The sequence below is a fragment of the Macaca mulatta genome, chromosome 7 (genome assembly GCF_049350105.2).
Source record: "Macaca mulatta isolate MMU2019108-1 chromosome 7, T2T-MMU8v2.0, whole genome shotgun sequence".
Lineage (NCBI taxonomy): Eukaryota > Metazoa > Chordata > Mammalia > Primates > Cercopithecidae > Macaca > Macaca mulatta.
This window is the reverse complement of record NC_133412.1, coordinates 91,965,148-91,977,852: the sequence shown is the minus strand read 5'-3', so window position 1 is coordinate 91,977,852 and position 12,705 is coordinate 91,965,148. Positions and strand designations below refer to the sequence as shown.

The window sequence follows — 12,705 nt, the reverse complement described above, 5'->3', positions numbered from 1 at the left end:
TGATCAAACTCACCCTTCTAGAAGGGCTCAAAGTGGCTTAGGGACCTCTTGGCAAGTCTGCCTGGATGGGATAGCCCCTGTTAAGGTCTCATAGACCATCTGCTCTCGTGCATGGACCGGCATCCTTAAGATGTGAGACACTCAGCTCTTATTGCTCTCAGTGTGGGGGCCTCAGCTGGGACCACAGGCCCCATCACAGCCTGCTACACACACACAAGCGTTTTCCCGAGTCCTACTACGGAACTGTCATGAATCTCAGCTACTACTCACAGCTGCTCACCAGCATGCTCTGCTTCTTTTGGTGGCTTTGGAGGTTTCTATTGCAGAGCTCAAATTATTTAAGTAACCCTGGTCTTGGGTATGGAATTTTGAGGTCACTGCAGGTTGGGAGGAGATCTTTTGCCTATTTCTTTGTGCACGGGTGTGAAGAGACATGTAAGAGAGTCCTGAGGGTGGTTTCTTATCTTACCTGCATCCGTGGAAGAGCGTGTCCTGGTGCCTGGGTGTCGGGACCGCATAAGGAACAGGAGCAACCCCTGTGTAGGGGCTGGGACTGTGGGTGATCACTTGCAGCCCAGACCCACAAGGTGTTTCCCAGGTGTGGTGGCACCTCCCTGTGGCTGTCCCTGGCTCCTTCCAGCTCTCCCCAGTGGCCCATAGGCTTAGAAACCAGCAGAATGTGTCCCAAGCAGGGGGCCAGCCTTAAAAACTGCCAGCCCATCTCCTCCATCCATGATGATGTCACCAGTACGGGCTTGTGTGTAGGTGACCTTTGGTGACCTGATCCTCCTGCCCTCTGCCTGGCTCCCTGGGCTCTGGTGGAGTCCCGTGGAATATAGTGACCCTTCCTAATTTGGTCTTAGTCGGGTTGAGCTAAGCCAGTCTGTATTTGAGGAGTTGGAAGCAGGTGATTCAGGCACAAATTTGAAGACTGATAAACGGCAGCAGTCCCCCTGCAGTCAGAGTGGCCAGGAGACCTGCTCCTGGGGAAGGAGGAAGGGCGCAAGGGCAATGAACATGTCACCTTGCCCTGGGGATGTGCTGTTTCTGCTCAGGCTCCTCTTGCAGCCTTGTTTCAAGTGTGGGAATGGCCTCCTGACTCCCAATCCGAAACAACTGCTGAGCACAGAAGGGAGAGCAGGGCCCTGGGAGTCAGAGGGAAATGCTGCTGCGGGGACTGGGGAGCCCCACCGGGTGACTCCCCAGAGATGCGAGCAGGCGCAGAGACTGGAACAACAGGCGAGGCGTGTGGGACCCGGAGGCCGGGTGGTGGGAAGCAAGCATTTGTGGAAATTCGGGTTCCCCAGTGCCACTGGGACCCTTCCTGCAGTCCCCAGTGCGCTACTTCTGGGGCTTGTCAGGGCTTCCTATAAGAGCCCAGGATTAAGTTTGTTCTCTTCCCTACCCCCAACACCCAGTGCTGCAGGAAAGTCTCTCTCCCGTGAGACACTGTGGCCTGGGGCTTGGGTGACAATGTGCATGGCTGCCTCCTCACTGTCACATGCTCTGTTGGCTTGTCTCCAAGCTGTGCTGCTCATGTTTCAAAGGCTCCCTGGAGGCTTTAGTGAAAAGCCCTTTCCCCAGTGACCTGGAATGTCTTGCTAGATGGAGCTGGCCAAGCCTGACGTCTTTTCCTCTTTTCCTGGCCGATGCCTCAGTCCTTATGCAAGTAGGTGGAGCCATCATTACACTAAAGGCACCTTCATGTGAATTAGGAACAGGGGATGCCAGGCCTGGGTGTCTGCACCAGTGACTGCTGGTCCAGGGAGCACACCCCCCATGCAGACCTGCCCAGGCAAATCTACTCCCCATCTGGGATGTGCCAGGAGAGAGGGGAGGGCTGCACAGACCCCTGCATCCAACATGCAGCTCTTTTGGACACCTGGTGGGGAGGAGGTGGGCTGGCATTTCTTTAAGGCTGCTGCCTGCTTTGGACACACTCTCATGGTTTCTCAGCCCGAGGGCCACTAGAGAAAGGTAGAGGAACCAGAGACTGCTGGAGTACGAGTGCATGCACAAGGGACAGCCCCAGGAAGGTGCCGCCATGCCTGGGAAATGTACCTCATCAGGCTTGGGGGGACCATGCACAGTCCCAGCAGCCCCAGCCCCTGCACAGGGGTCACCCATGGTTTTTATGGGATCTGGACACACAGGAGAGGCCAGAAAGCAAGCTGGGGCCTCAACCGGCCTTGGGTCTTCTCCCAGCCAATATCCGGAGGTGTCCGGCTAGAAGGCCTCACTCACCAGGGCCAGGGCCTCAGTCAAGCCCCAGGTCCCCTCCCTAGCACCCATAGAGGTCATCTTTGGAATTTCAAACATTTGTCAATGAAGTGCTCACTAAGCCTCAGTTTGGAAGATCTGAGGAGGCGATGTTTCCAATTGTGCTTGGCTGTCTGGAGAGTCTCTTCTAAGAAAGTCCCTACCCTGGGGAACAGGGGTCGGGTGGTAATATAGCAGTCACCCAGAGAGGAGGCTGGGGCATTGGAGGACAGAGGAGGGACCAGCCCTGAGCTTGGGGATAGGAGAGGGGGAGCTCTCTGGGGTTCACAGCCTTTGCAGGGCCCATCCAGGGCCCTAGTGCCACCTTAGGAGCTGGGCAGCCACAGCCGGTGGGATGAGAGTTAAGTTCTGCAAAGAGCAGCCTGGCTGCACTAATTGGAGAGTGAGAGTGGGTATGACCCAGCGTAGTGGTGATGCCGACAAGTGGCTGGATGCAAGGACTGTTTAGGAGTGAAAAACAAGCAGATGGTGGGAGATGGGCAAGTGGGGAGTAGGAGTGTCCGGGAGCACCCAGGCTTCTGGATGCACAGTGGGAGGAGGACGGTAGAGGGGACTTTTGGGCCCGGAGCAGATGTCGAGCAGTGCTGAGTCTCTGGGTCTAGAGCCCAGGAGCCATTGGGCTGGAAGTGCAAACTGAGAGTCCTCAGCACCTATGGTGACTAAAGTGACAGCAAGGTGAGAAGAGAGCAGGGCCCACAGTGGCCTGCCCTGCCACCAGGGTCGTGAAAACCTGAGACATTCATCCTATTGGCCTGGCGCCTGCAGCTGGCCACCTGCCTTGCCTATCACGGAGGCACTCTGCCTGGAGGGTAGAATGTTCTGGGAAGGCACTGCCTGGTGTTTGGTTAATGACAGGTCAGGTTGAGCCTTGTGCATTTACAGGAGTTGATATGTGTGTGTATAAATACATATGTACATATACACACATTTGCACACATGTGCACACACACATACACACACATGTATATGCATAATATACAGTCATATGCACGTGTATACACACATGCCTATGTACAGTACGGGTATATGTATACATATCAATATTTATTTGTAATTTCTGTCCTCTCTCCCTCCTGAATAACCTAGTGAGTTAGATTTTAGCTTTATGCTTTATTCTTCTTTCATTTTTTTTTTTTTTTTGAGATGGAGTCTTGCTCTGTCGCCAGGCTGGAGTGCAGTGGTGCAATCTCTGCTCACTGCAACCTCCGCCTCCCAGGTTCAAGCGATTCCCCTTCCTCAGCTTCCCGAGTACAGGTGCGCACCACCACGCCCAGCTAATTTTTTGTATATTAGTAGAGACGGGGTTTCACCATGTTGGCCAGGATGGTCTTGATCTCCTGACCTCGTGATCCACCCACCTCGGCTTCCCAAAGCGCTGGGATTACAGGCATGAGCCACCGTGCCCGGCTCTTTCATCTACCTTTCCCTAGTGAGACCATGAAAGGGGGAATATGGAAGCCAAGCCACTAACAGGCCCTTGAATTCATGACTTAGTGACACTTTGTTTAAGCACAGGGAGACGCAGCTAGGGGTGGCCAGGGCAGACCACAGACTGGACTCCTCCGACACTGAGCAACTGCTTTCTTGAACTAGGTCAGACATCAGACACTGTTTCAAGGAAGAAAGGATGACCCGAAGGAGGGCCTTTGGTTGAGGCCTAGAGGAACAGTGGGGAGGAGGGGCAGGTGATAAAATGAGCAAGTAGGGGGTGGGGTGGGGGCAGGGCACTGTTGAAGGGCGTCAGAGAAAAGAGAGTCTCTTCTAAGAAAGTCCGCTCTGAGCACTGCTTTTGAGCAGGATCTCTCTAAGAACGTAGTGTGGAGCTTGCAAAGGCTTCACTAGTTAGACCCGGGACATTGGCCCCAGCATGACAGCAGGAATGGAGAGGGGTGTGCAGAGGGTGACACAGGAAGGGAAGGACTGCACCTGTGAGGAGGGGACTGCCACTGGTCCCACAATCTACAGGCTGCATCCCAGGCCAGGGGGGTCTGCTCACCTCAGGTCTTTCCGACCCTGTCCTTGGGTACTTTGAGGCTCTCTGCATCACCCCCATACTCACATGTCCTGGACTTGCTGTTTCTGGGGTCTTCCCTTAGCATTTTGCTTGTGGGAGATGTTGGTCCTGTCTGCACACTGAACCTTGAAGACATCCCTCATGCTGACCCCCGACCCCAAGGTGTCCCCTCTGTCGTGATGTGCGCCAAAGCAGAGTGTAGCTCTCTTCCCTAATTAGCACAGGCTCTGGGCAGGCAGCCGCTGGGACCTTGGCCCCACCAGCCCAGTGCCCTTGGCGGAGAGCTCTTGGGGCTCCCTGCCAGCCGCCCAGCGCCCAGCGTTTCCCTAGTAGCGGGGAGGGCTTGGGAAGGGTTTATCTCTGGAAGGGACTGTCTCCTCTGGGTTTTATTATAGAGGCTGGTTGGTCCCTGGGAAAGTGGAAGAGGAAGATCAGATGACCTGCCTGCGTTTTGTTTTCTCTTGGCGAAGGCTGAGCTATCTGATGGCAGGTCCTGAGATCAGGGTTTGGGGCCAGTTCCCAGGGATAGGCTTCCCCAGCAGGACCGCGGCACCTGCTGATGCCCCTGCAGCTGCCAGATCCTGGGAGGTGGCATCGCTGTGCCTGCCATCAAGGTGGACCTGAGGCAAGACTTCATCCTGGAGCTGGAAGAAGCCTCAGGGTCATCAGTCCTCAGGGTCGCATCAGGCCCACCCTCACCGCACAGGTGGGGCCTCAGGTCTGGGAATGTGACCGACTGGCCCACAGTGTTTCCACCAGCCAGGAGTAATGTTGGGACTAGACTCCTAACCACCATACCTACAGCCACTCCCTCACTGTCTCCTTCAGTGACCTCAACTGGGGGCAAAAGAGCAGCAGCCATGACCACAAGGACTCTCAGATGCATGGCAAATGGCAGGTCTGACCATCCTGGAAAGGGTCCAGGGGAAGGCTGCTGCCTCCATGCTCAGGCCAGGAAATGAAAGGGCATCAATGGCAGGGCAGAAAACAGGAGCAATGAGAGGTGCTGAGTGAAGCCTGCAACAGAGAAACTCTTGTCTGCACCCTCTCCTCTGTCCCTTCTCCACCATCCTGTCCCAATGCCGCAGGCTGAACTGAAGACCTGTCTTGATGCCAGAGGGAGCCAGCAATTGCCCAAAGAATGCGGAGCTCCCCCTGGTTTGTTGCTGGGGGCCCTTAATCCCAGTGCTGTGCTGGAGCTGGCTTGTAACATTCAATAGAACCAAGTGTTAAATATTCTCCGATTTTGTGAGCCAGTTGTAAATAAAGGCATTATTCACAATTAATCACATGAACTTATAATCAAATGTGTTAACAAACATCTATTCCTAATGAGTTGTACTACTTTTGCTATTTTCTGTGCTTTGAGGGTTACTTGCATCTATTATATCAATACAGTGGGAAGAGTATAAAATGGTGGCTACTGGGCATCTCTTCCCAAGCCCACAATCTGTTATGTCACATTCAAAGCTTGGGATTGGCCATGATAGGAGTATTTACACCATGGAAATTGGCAAACACTGCAAATCAGAGCTGGTGTTATTGTTTTGTTGATTTTCTAGACTTAAGAAAGTAATAAAAAATTGTTAATAATACAGATTCACCTTACAAGTGGGTTGTGTCTGGGGCCATTGGTAGCAGTCTGGGTCTAATCGGGAGACAGAAATCACACAGTAGGTTAAACAGGGGAAATTTAAGTTAAAATTATTAACTGTTATAAAAGAGTAAGATAGGCCGGGTGCAGTGGCTCACGCCTGTAATCCAGCACTTTGGGAGGCCAAGGTGGGAGAATCATGAGGTCAGGAGTTCGAGACCAGGCTGACCAACATGGTGAAACCCTATCCCGACCAAAAATACAAAAATTAGCCAGGCGTGGTGGCAGGTGCCTGTAATCCCAGCTACTTGGGAGGGTGAGGCAGGAGAATCACTTGAACCCAGGAGGTAGAGGTTGCAGTGAGCCAAGATCACACTCCCACACTCCAGCTTGGGCAACAGAACAAGACTCCATCTCAAAAAAAAAAAAAAAAAAAAAGAGAAGAGTAAGATAAAAAGAAGCTCTATGCAGTATCCTAGGGCTGAGGGAGCTACCAAAGTAAAAATGAAGTTGTTAGGGGTTCAGACTTAGCTGGAGAAGGTGTGGTTCAGCCACTGGATAGCAATGAAGTTTAGCCAGAGCACAGCTGCAGCTGGTTTGGAGTTGGCGGACGCACAATAGGCTGCCCTCTGGAGGGCAGGCAGGGAGCAGGTGATTAGTAACCAAAGGCATGGACTGCAGTGGGAATCCAAGTGCCCCCAGGGCAGAAGGCCTTCTGGGTGCTGAAGTTGCATGGGGGGTGGGCAGGTTGCAGAGGAAGTGGCAGGCTGTGTGGGGAGGTTGGGACCAGCTGTTGTCTAGACAGTCATCACCAGGCATGGGCACAGAGTCATTGTGTTCTGTCCCTGAGTCTCTGGTAGACTCCATGGGATAGAGTCTCCGCATGGCTGACCCTTCCCTGCCACCTGGAAATTGCAGGAAAGTCCTTTCACCACCATCTACTGAGAAAGCTTCACATCATGTTCACTTTAAAGGCGACATGGTTAAAAGGTTTCAATCTTTGTCCTAAAGCACATATTGAAAGGTGCATTCAGAGCTGAGATGCAATAAATTGAAAACTGACTGCGTGAGCTTCCTGTGGCTGCTGTAACAAATTACCAAAAACTTGGTGTTTACAACAAGGCACATTTGTTCTCTTACGGTTTTGGAGATCAGAAGTCCCAAATCAGTTTCACTAGGATGGAACCAGGGTGCCATGAGGGCCACTCCCTCCAGAGGCTCCAGGGGGTTCTGTTTCCTTACCTTTCCAGCTTCTAGAGCTGCATTCCTTGGCTCATGGCCTCTTCCTCTGCCTTCAAAGGCAGTGGCTTAGCATCTTCAAAACTCTCTCCATGTTGTCTTCTCATGGCCTTCTCTTCTATGTCAGATCTCCCTCTACCCTTCTCTTATAAGGACATTTGTGATTGCATTTGGGACCCACCCAGGTAATCTAGGATAATGTCTCCTTCAAAAGATCCTTAACTCAATCGCATCTGCAAAGTCCCTTTTGCCACATAAGATACATTCACAGGCTTCATAGATTTAGATCTGGATAAATTATTTGTGGGCCATTATTTAACCTACTACACTGATGCACCCCTATATTGTGACAAGCAAAAAAATTGAGGATGTATTCTTCCAGTACTTAAAAACTGTGGCCTGATTGATTCAGCAAGGAAGTTACTTGTGATATTGATGAATAAGTGAACTTCTGATATTTGCCTTCATTGTCTCCCTTTTGTCTTACTTGTTAACATAAATGACAATATCACCCTCGTGAAAATGAAATGAAAAGAAAATAGCCAACCCTTATGTGTAAAGCACACTTAGTCATTATATGCAATCAGACATAGGCTGCAGATACAAGAGTTTGGAAAAGCTCAACAAAGGCATTCTGTGAGGACCAATTGATTCAGCAAGGAAGTTACTTGTGATATTGATGAATAAGTGAACTTCTGATATTTGCCTTCATTGTCTCCCTTTTGTCTTACTTGTTAACATAAATGAAAATATCACCCTCGTGAAAATGAAATGAAAAGAAAATAGCCAACCCTTATGTGTAAAGCACACTTAGTCATTATATGCAATCAGACATAGGCTGCAGATACAAGAGTTTGGAAAAGCTCAACAAAGGCATTCTGTGAGGACCAATCAACTACATGCAGCTTATAATAAAGGATATGGTATGTTTTATTATGTTTTGTTATACATTCTTTATATCAGTAACATTTATAATAAATTATCTCTTCATTTATATGCGTACCTACACCACACACACACAGACACACACACGCGCGCGCACACACACAATCTTTTCCTCCAGAGGGCCAGCTGTTGAGCATTTATCAGCCCACCACTGCTTAATACTTATTTCCAGTAGGGAGGTAGAGGGAGCCTGAGGCCCCTGAAATGGTAAAGTGTTCTTTGCACCCAAGGGTGGACCTTGCAGCCCCAAGCTCTACGATGAGCCTGTCAGCCACAGTGGTCAGCTATGTCCATCCACAGACGGTTAAATGGATCTGGGTCAACCACTTCCATGGATGCCTGTCTTTCAGCGGAAGATGAGGCTGTGAGTTTTCTGCATTTCTTCCCAATACAGTCCATCGATGGGGGGTTGTTGCTCTCTCTGTCTTCACTGCCTATGGCTGGTCTATGTCAGGTTACTATCACCCCCATGTTCCCACTCAACACAAGCCTGCAGGTTCCTGCCTAACTTCCCGGACCTCCCATCTAGCCTGCCTTTCCTTCCTTTTTTTTTTTTTGAGAAGGAGTCTCACTCTGTTGCCCAGGCGAGAGTGCAGTGGCACCATCTCGGCTTGGCTCACTGCAACCTCTGCCTCCCGGGTTCAAGCAATTCTCATGCCTCAGCTTCTTGAGTAGCTGGGATTACAGATCCACACCACCACACCCGGCTGATTTTTTAATTTAATTTTATTTTTTTAGTAGAGATGGGATTTCACTATGTTGACCAGGCTGGTCTCGAACTCCTGACCTCAGGTGATCTGCCCACTTCAGCCTCCCAAAGTGCTGGGATTACAGGCGTGAGCTACTGCACTCAACTGCCTTTCCTTTCTTGAATGAACAGTTGACAAGATCAGTGGGACCTAACCTGGGTTGGGTGGGCCTTGGGCTGCCATTTCCGATTGTGCCCTTTCTGTTTTAAAAAACACCTAGGTTCAGCTGGATGCAGAGCTCATTCAAAAGGCCTTCAGGACAAAGGTAAAAGATTTTGTAAGAAATGGAGGGAGCATCATCAGTGGAAAGCCTGCCTCCACTTCCCATCCCTGTGATCATGACAGACATCACTAGCTGATCACTGACCATGGCATTCTTTCCCACAGAGTGTGAACTTGGCCTTTACATCCTTCTCCGCAGAGCACTCCAAGCAGCCAACCCCACTGAAACTTAAGATGAAGCTTTTGTTGCCATGACTGGATATATTTTGGATCTTGGAAAGCAAAAATTACTTCAGCTGGATCTTGTTCATGGAGTACTTGGCCAGGGCTCTGCCTCATGCCATGGTCCTACAAGATATGTGAGGAGGTGGACACCTGTGTGTAGCCCTCCTCCAGAGGCAAGTCGAGTCCTTCCATAACCCAGAGAAGGCTACTTGGGAATGAGACTGAGAAGCCAGCCTTTTTGGCACACAAAGAAAAAGGGAGTTTTCAAAGTTGCTGCAAATCATGCAGGAAGAGAAAACAAGACATTAGTGGACACAGATTCCTCCTCTCTGCTGAACTCTGAGTCCAGTTTAAATCTCTAATAACATAACACATGGAGAAAGTTGCTTATCTAAAGTGATCACCTTTCTTTAAAAAAAAAAAATTATAGAGACTGGGTCTTGCTCTATTGTCCAGGCTGCAGTGCAGTGGCTTGATCATAGCTCACTGCAGCTTTGAACTGTTAGGCTCATGTGATCCCCAGTCCTCTGTCTCCTAAATAGCTGGGACTACAGGTGGACACTACCATGCCTAACTTTTTAGTTTTTTTTTTTTTTTTTTTTTTTTGAGATAGGATCTCGCTATGTTGCCCAGGTTGGTCTTGAACTCCTGGTCTCAAGCAATTATTCTGCCTCAGCCTCCCAAAGTGCTGGGATTACAGGCATAAAACACCACACTCAGCCAGAAATTATCTTCTTTCTAAAATCAAACCTGTCTTATATTCTGGGAACCTACTGAGGAAGGCACAGATTTATCCTCTAGATGCCAGAATGCTAGAATTAGGGAAAAGCTTCGAAGCTTGAATAGGGCAAAGCTTAGGTCATGGAAGAATGTATTATCTATTGCTGTGCAATAAATTACTCTAAAACTTTAAAAACACAAACATTTATTATCTCTCAGTTTTTCTGGGTGAGAATCTAGGTATGACTTTGCTTGCTGCTTCTGACTCAAGGACTCTCACTTGTCAAGGCTACAATCAAAGTGTCAGAAGGGGCTGCAGTCTCATCTGAAGGATTGCCTGAGGAGAACACACTTCCAAGTTCACTGCCATGGTGGATGGAAGGCCTCAGGGGTACTGCAATTCAGGGGAGAAGATGGCCAACTTGAGCCAAGGCACAATGACATCAAGAGGCCTGGGCGCTGAGGAGGAAAGACTAAGGAGCCTGAAGAATGGATGTGAGTCTGGAAGAGAGCTGGAAAAGTACATAGTCCTGGGAGCCTCCTGGGGAAAGTGCTTTATATAGGAGTCAGAGACCAGTTGGTTCCCATGGTGCCAATGAGTCATGTGAGATAAGGACTGAGAGTTCACATTAGGGGTGCCAGTAGAGGGGCATCTAGTGACTTTGACTAGAGTCATTTCCATGGGATGAGGAGGGTGAGGGAAGCTGAGTAGTGTGGGCTCTGTTTATGCTGGAGGAGAGGACTGGGAGAATAATGCTCCTTCGCATTCCTCAATTATGCTGTAAAGGGGAAGAAGAAACAGTAGCCGGAGAGGACTGGGGGAAGGAGTGTCTAAGCTTCATCCATGTGTCTGATGGGAATGATCCGGCAAAGGGGAAACGAATAATGCAGGAGAGAGAAGCAAGCCCTGCTGGACACATCCTTGAGCAGGCAGAAGCCAATGTCTGGTGTGTAGGCAGAGGGCTGGCTTTAGGTGGGAAGGATGGGTGGGAAGATGAGCAGGCACGGAAAGGGGTGGGTGGAGACTTACAGAAGCACTTTCTGATGGTGTTTGTCTCTTCACTGAAATGGGAAGCCAGGTTGTCATTGGAGCCACCTCCCAGTGGGGCGAAGAGGAGGGAGTGAGATGCCTCATGAAAAGCAATGCTTGGGGTCTGGTGTAGAGTAATAACTCAGCAAATCCATTGTCTTCTTGATTACCTCTAAGTTATAGTGATCACATTTTCCAGACCAAATATCTGAACCTGGAATCTGGCAGGTGGACTTCAGGGGCTGATGGGCGTGACTGATTGAAAAATCAGAATGTCTCAGAAACACCTAGTCTTTTAATTTCCAAACAACAGACATGATAGGTATCCAGGGCCTGTCATGTATATTACGGAACCTAATGCCACCTTCTTTGGCCCTTTTCCAAAGCAGATGATATCCCAGCACAAGGGAAAACAGTTTCAATATCGAGTTGGATCAGCAGCATCTTTCTACCTATTTCTGTCTTCGTGGTCTCTATATTTGAAATAATCATTATTATTTTGTGCATTCTCTCCCCATCCTGCATTACAGAAGGAACAAATGTTTCCTAACAAATGTTTTTTGTTTCATCTGCTGGGAGATTGTATTTTTGAAATAAAATTTTAGTTATCCTTTCATTTTTTCATCCTGTAGATATATACAAATTTAGAAACTCTGAAAGAACACCTTAATTTATATTCTGTGCCTATGTGGGTGAGGGAAGAAGAGCCTGTTTGGTATATACTATATTTTTAGGTTTTTAAATCTCTCTTCTTTTTTGCAAATGTGATGGAATGTAACATTTACCAGAAACTGAGAATTCCCGAGGCAGTAACAGCAGCAACAGTAACTCTAAGCTGGAGATTGTCTGCCCTGGTGCCCGTGAGGACAACCCTTGACTCTACTCTCTCATGACCAATCAGCTGGAAAATCGCCAGTCCATGGTCCTCCCTTCCCATAAATCACAGTCTGAGTATGGCACCTGTGGCCGGAACCCTTACGCTCTCCTTTGGGGTGTCTGGGTACCACTGTGTCTGCCCCACGCTCCTGGGCGTTCTGGAAGTTGGGACTCTGCCTTATTTACTCATCTGTGCTTGAAACCCAGAGGATTCTTGTTATGTAGTAGGTGTAGTGGACATTGGTCAGTAGGGAGGCCCATCATCTTTTTACAAGTGTTCTAGACGTTTTCACAACCCCCTACTTTGTCAACCCTGCCTTTCACACTGACATCTTTTCCCAGCCTGACTTGGCACCTGCCCATCAGACACTGTGTGAGTTTGTGGCTCAGAATGGGGTCAGGAAGCACCACGCAGGGTGGGCATCCATGTGGAGAATGCAGGAACAGCATGGCGGAGGCAGGGTGGCCTTGAGGGCAGGAAGGCCGGCTTTATGATTCTGTGGTTCCAGAGGCACCGCCCAGAGTTGAGTCCTTCAATCCTCCCCGACAGAACTGTGAGATTTCTCAAACTAATCAATAAATCCCCTCCTGCTGAAACCAAATTGATTGGCTTCCGTTGGTTCCAACCAGGCCCCTGGCCGGTGCCGTGGATGTCTACGGACCTGAAGAAAGGCCTGCACACAAGCACATCCAGCTGTGTGGGGCCCAACGCTTCTATTGTTGAAAGATCCTATAAAGTAAAAGAATATAAAGTTTTACAAACAAAACTACATACAAAGGTGAATATTTAATGAGAAAATAAATCCAAGAA

The 12,705-nt window shown here is 49.4% G+C and overlaps 1 long non-coding RNA gene across 1 annotated transcript; it reads left to right on the top strand.

The window, feature by feature from the left end:
- Positions 1-850: 850 nt before the first annotated feature.
- Positions 851-12,473, top strand: LOC144330137 (uncharacterized). The gene is made up of 3 exons (XR_013396031.1): positions 851-1,239; positions 1,419-1,669; positions 9,209-12,473. It is a non-coding gene; the product is annotated as an uncharacterized LOC144330137 (long non-coding RNA).
- The last annotated feature ends 232 nt before the right edge of the window (positions 12,474-12,705 follow it).